Raw genomic sequence first — 6,430 nt, 5'->3', positions numbered from 1 at the left:
CAGAACTTGCAGTTGTTTTGTGCAATTGTCTACTGTCCTGGTAACCCATATCAGGGAATGATCTTAGTTTCCATGGCTAAGAGACCTGGAGTCACTCACATGCCTATACTCACTGCAGACCTCAAAAGCCAGGCCAATCCTACCCTGTCTAGCAACTAGCTGACAAGCTGACTGACACTGCTGCTATTCTGGCTACTGGATTTGATTCTGCTGCTGCTGTTTTCTCAATTATGCTAGTGCTCAGGAATTATCTAAAAAGTCTTGGGTCAATCTTTTTCTCCGGGAAGGGGCAAAGTGAGCTGCTGATAGGTGGCTAATTTCTTCACCCTGCAGAAAATGACCCTCCAGTTCCCAGGGTCGCATTTGCTGTGCACTTGGGTGGAACAGCAGGAACCAACTTTCTGACTTCAAGAACATCATTTCAAGGTTCTATGTAGTGACTTCATACCTATCACTAAGTGTCACCGCATCGCACTCTGAAACCTGTGAAGAAGGTTCTCCATTGCATTGTGTAGCCTGACTATCTCAATGTTGATTGTCAGGCACCCCATTTGAAGTCCATGGTGCAGATGGAGATGGAGGTCTCTCAAGCCAGCTTTCACAATATCTGCCCATGAGTCAAAATCAACATCACAGAGATCAGATGGGTGTTAGCTGAACCTGAACACCCCATCCTCATGGAGTCAGTTAACAAAGTACTTACATATCCCCATACACTGTTTATAGAAAGGCTACTATCAGTACATCTGTTTCAAAAGATATTCAACATTGTGGAAGTCCAGGAGAATTATGGTTGAGTTACATAGGTTACAATGGCCATGTGCGTCAAAGAGCAGCAGGAGGAGCTGTTCCATAAGGAAAGGTGAGGCAAAAAGTTAGCATCACCACAAGGCAGGCAAGGACAGCAAGACAGCGCACTTCAGGTGTGCAGTCCCACCGCATATGGGCAAGCAGAACAGATGAGCTCGTGATGGTAACTAGGGACAGCCAGCAGTCCAGTGAGCACCAGACATGTCCATAGCGATAAGACATGCCCAAGATCAAGCCAGTAGTTCAAATCTACAGGTAAGGATCTGTACCCAGATCAGCTCAGCAGGTGTAAAGGTAGAAGCAAAGCTGCAGCATAGCTCACCAAGAGTGAGTACCCAGCTTAGAATCAGCTCCTGCAAATAAAGGAGGCCAAGCCCCACTGAACCTTCTCGCAGCAATTTGATTTAAAGTCAGTCAGCTGCACTATGGAAGCTGGCTCTGAAACCAGGCAGCCAAAACCCCAGAAGCAGTGCAGAATGCCTGACCAAATTCACCATAGCAGTACCTGGGAACTTTATCAATGGGTCCATCCCAGTACCATCTTTCTATTGCCTGGTGGTAAAATGAATAATATCAGCACTATTCAACACAAGTAAATTCAAAGGGTTTGACCAAGAAGACAGATTATTTAAAGAAAATTAGCTACCACAGTAGATGGGTAGTTAAATACATAAAGTAGTTCAGTGAATGTATAGAGAATAAGTGTCCAGTGTTCAGTACTCCAGTCTGTTTTAGCACGAGTATAGCCAGTACACTAAGGGAAGTGATTATTTTCCTCCACAATTTTTAAGGTAGTATCTGGAATATTGCATCCAATATTTGAGGGTGGGAGGTATTTTTCTTGTGACTGGACACTACTAAATTAGTGGATAACACCAGGCTTGAACAGGCCACAAAGTTTTGGAAGACAGATTCAGAATTCAAAATCATCTTGACAAACTGGAGACGCAGACTGACAAAATACAGACAAGTGTTTATAGATATGCATAAACACAGGCATATATACATTTGTGAAGACAACTGTAATAAAAACAAATGCCATGCTGGGAGATACAAAAAGCAATTTTTGTGGTACAAAATAAGGCATTGAACTCTTCTATGTAGCACTAATAAAGTTGTGCTGCAACTGTAAAATTGAAAGCACCAGCCTTTCAATTTTAAAATTAAACTAAAAGTTTAGAGAGAAGAAATTTGAAAAAGGGCTTACATGTGCAAAAATATTACACAGGCAAAAATATCTGAAGATACAGGAATAAACGTTTCTCGAAGTACATTATGGAGAGGGCAAGGAGTGGCAGGTTTCATAATTATAAAGTCAGATTCTTTTTACAATTAGAGTGTTAAAACTTAGACAAAAAAAGTCATATATATTCTCATTGCAAACTTCTTAAAAAAGTTTGAACAAGAAGCTGCAGGAATGTCACAGGGAAAGCTGATCCTGCCTTGGAGAAGAAAAGTGAATGAAAGCACAGCTTACTCATCTAACTGCATAGAAGTCCACTAAAAATACAGTTGTTTCCATTTCATCAGTCTGAGCGAAAATATTTCCCAGCTAATTAGACTGTTCAGTGAAACGAAGTCTTTGGTACTTAATAATATCTCATAATCACACAGGAAATTATTTAGTTCAATTCAAAATATGTCACATTGCTGGGCAAATGCGAACAACTCCACTTTACAGATGCACTTACAAGTTACCAGGTGACTCAAAACCACATATTACATCAGGATCAGAGATAGGAATGGAACTTGAGATCTCCAGAACCCTGAGTTTAAGCCTTAACTACTGAAACACAGTGCAATATCTGGAGATATGGAACAGGATGAAAAGGGTAAGAAGAGAAGACATAAAATGAAACCTTGGTGGAAACAAAGAAGAAAAAACTAGAGGGTTCTGCTCAGGAGACATGACATCACTTTTCTTTTTTAATGTGTCAGTCTCCTTGATTTCACAAGCATTGCTTTGTGATATTGCAAAATATATGAAGAGCTTTAGTATCAAGTATGATCTAAAACACAAATGGATACTGTAGATTTGAGGACTAAACAGAAGAGAAGAATTTTTGTCACTGATGATACTTCACTATCTGGTCCACAGCTGTAACTAATGATAAATAATATGGATGTACTTCTATCCAAAAAAATGTTGAAAAACGGTGTCTTCCCGACATCTTCTAAACTATTTCTTATGGCCATAGACTTAATACAGTTAATAGCTGTAAATACTGTGCTTTCACATAATTTCTTACTGTGATATTACAGTTAAAATATACACGACCAGACAGAGGTCCGAGTTGTGGTCAAGTGGCTATTGCATTGTAACATTCATGACTCAAGTGATTCTGCATCAGAACTTAATCTACATGCAAAATGTAATTGATTCTGTTTGTTAGCCCTATAATCTCTGAAATTCAAACCCCTTCTCACCTCACACATTAGCACACATCATTTAGGTTATAAAACTTATGTCTCTTTTGCTGTCACCAAGCCCGAGTTTACCTTAAGTAGGTATTAGTGTACAACTCCAGAACTCACACAGGCTTGTCTTTCATCTGGGCTGAATCTAGGGATAATCAGGGCTAATGCACTAAAGCACAAGACATAGCTTTTGAATGAAATTCACCACTTTTGATTATGTTGAACATAAAAGGGGATTTTTTGTTGTAGTTTTTCAGAATCAGAACTGAGTTTTACAGTAAACAGTTGTAAAAAGCAAAGTAGGTAGAAAGTAGTTTCAAAAATTGTGGAAAATGTTCTAGGATGTATTTTAGAAGGTGGTGCACTGTGAAGAACAGAGTTGGTACATACTCGATTCTAACAGTGGCTCTCTGGCAATCTGCTGGACTCATTTGCCTTAGCAGGTCTCCTCAATAGAAGGTTTAATGACTGCTTATTCAGGGATTATACTTTTATTCTTCCTTGCTCTCCTTACTTTTAAATAAATGTTTCAAAGGCTAGAACTTGTTTTTCTGAATGGAAAACAATACCTTGTGGGTATTTTGGAATGGTTTCATAGTTAATGTCTGAATGTGTAAAAAGATATACAACCACAAAAATCTTCACCTTGTTGCAGAGAAAAAAGAGAAATCAAGTTCTCACTAGTGCGCTAACTACAACAAACTACAAAATCATTAAAAATAGCCTGAAGTGATATTATAATCATACCTATTTATTCTTAGAGATTGTGCCTAGTGAAGCAACAAATGAGATATTAAAGTAACACAGAAAATAATACAATACATTCATGTTGGATGGGGTTATGCCCAGGGAAAATCATGTACATTCATGTAGGACAGGGAAAAATAAGGTGAATGTTTTGTAGTTTCAAATTCAATGTCTTCTGCCATTCTTATTTTCAATGCTTCTCCTGGCTTTCTTACCAAATCTCTTCTACACTCCTCTTTTCATTCTTACACTTCCCATCTTTAGTACCTGAAACCAGCTCCTTTTCATCAAGTCTACCCTTCCTGCCTGCTTCCCAATTCACATGTCTTGTATCCATTCTATCCACTTGGATTCCAGGCTTAGTATAGTCTTCCTTTTGGGTGGATTAATGAATCTTCAGTTTGAAAGACTCACAAAGGTCAGGCTATTTCACTTTTTTTTCTCATCATCTTTAACAGATTCCTCCACATAAACAAACTGTCATGTGTTGAGCTAGTCTGTTGTTACAATCTTTGGTCTTTCCCCTTCTTCCTGCCTCCTCTGAATCTAGAGTTTATTGACTGGTGTTAGTGGTTAGAAGTATCAACAACTTTTCTGTTCTTTTTCCTGAATAAAGATGTTCCAGAAAAGCTGGAAGGACAGGTTGCCCAAGGAAGTGGTAGATGCCCCATTATTGGAAGTGTTCAAGGTCAGGTTGGACAGGGCTTTAAGAAACCTGACCATGGTGGGGGGTTGAACTACATGATCTTTAAAAGGTCCCTTCCAACTCAAACCATTCTGTGACTATGAGTCTATGTGCTGATTGACTGATGCTAGAATTAGAGAGCAAGTATTTGGTGGAAAAATGGGAGTGAAAAGTTCCTATCTGACTAGGAGTCTCTGACAGCATTTTTGCCCCAGAAGGGATCTCTTTCTATCAGCAATGGAACAGTTAGAACACACTGCTGAGAGCTCCAATTCTGGGCTGCTTAAAATGAATTTGTCCTGTCATCAGTCAGGATAAATATGGGAGCATCCACAAGGCAATATTATGGCTCTGAGGTTATCCTACCTCCAGTTTTCTGAACTGGAATGAAGCAACAAGCTCTCACAGTGCTACAGTATTCTGACGTTCTGAAAGCAAATTTGTGCTTTTGATGGTTACTAAAATTACTGCTAACCTTTAGCAGAAGGTCTTTCATACAAATTAGTTTTTCTTTTCTGTTGTTTTAACCCACAAGTCACACTGGTCAGTGGTAGTATCATCAGTGACCATTTGAGATAGAAAAGCTTGAGTTAGACAAGTTTATTTTTAAAACTAAGTGCAGTCTCTTTGTAAGTGTTAACCTTTTCCCATGAGTTTTCCAGATGGCCAGTGACATTAACATTACCTCATTATGTTTTACTAATGCTCTTTTGTTCATTTAATTATATAAAGCTGGCAATCTTTTGTGCAGCCTAATACATTTTTGGAAGGTTGAAACTGGAATATCAATCTATGAAGCAAAACTTCACCAAACTGTTGCAGGGGAATTTACTATTCACACACTGTAAAAGATCAAAATCCCAATTTAATTTCACTTCAGGACGGATATTAAGAAAGTAATTTTCTGAACTCTGCCTTAAATTCCTAACCATTTGAATGTATAAGAAATACTTGCAACGACATCTGCCAAATGCACATCAATCCACTTAATAAGTTCATATTTCTTTGAATCATATTTTTATTTAATTCTAAGAGGTATCTAAAAGATAATTGCCATTAAATGTTTTTATGTGTAGCAGCTGGAAGGCATGTCCAATATTGTATTCTTTTCAATGTGCTGATCAGTGTTAGATTTGAAAAAGTTAATGCACTGTACAGAGAAGAGAAAGAGTCTGTCACAGAGAAAACACCAGAGGTTCTCTCACTCGTGAGCAGAGAGCTGTCATATGTGCCTTAAAGATAAGAAGGGAACAAGCTGATAAGGATTACTTGTGACGTCTTCCCCTGCTTTGCCTCCCTCAAACCCCTCTTCCTGCTTCTGTAGTTAGAAACATTTTACAGGGAAACTTTTTGTCTTTTTTTCTGGCAGTTGGTAAAAGTGTCTTCAAATAAACTTACGTGCTAGCAGGAAAAAACAACAGCACGGGTACAGCACCATTTTCATGTATGCATGGATAATTCAGATATTCAGCTCACGAGATTCCCAAACCTCTACAGGCTGTATATGCAATAAACGCATCAGAGTGCAAACAGCTGTCATAGAGTCCTCTCCAACGTAGACCTTTTTCGAGGCCTAAATACATATACAGACATTACACTGTCCTATGATCCCTCACCTGAAAAAGACTTCCATATTGAATTGGTAGTGTGGAAAATATAAGATATGCTTCCCTGCCTTATTTCTGCCAGGTGCGGATGTGCTCTGTCTCTACCCTGATAGATGCAAGAAATTCTACTTGAAAACATATGTAACTATAGTGTCTGAATCAC

This window comes from Chiroxiphia lanceolata, chromosome 2, assembly GCF_009829145.1.
Source record: "Chiroxiphia lanceolata isolate bChiLan1 chromosome 2, bChiLan1.pri, whole genome shotgun sequence".
Taxonomy (NCBI): Eukaryota; Metazoa; Chordata; class Aves; order Passeriformes; family Pipridae; genus Chiroxiphia; species Chiroxiphia lanceolata.
The sequence above is the reverse complement of the archived record's forward strand: the minus strand, read 5'-3'. Positions refer to the sequence as shown.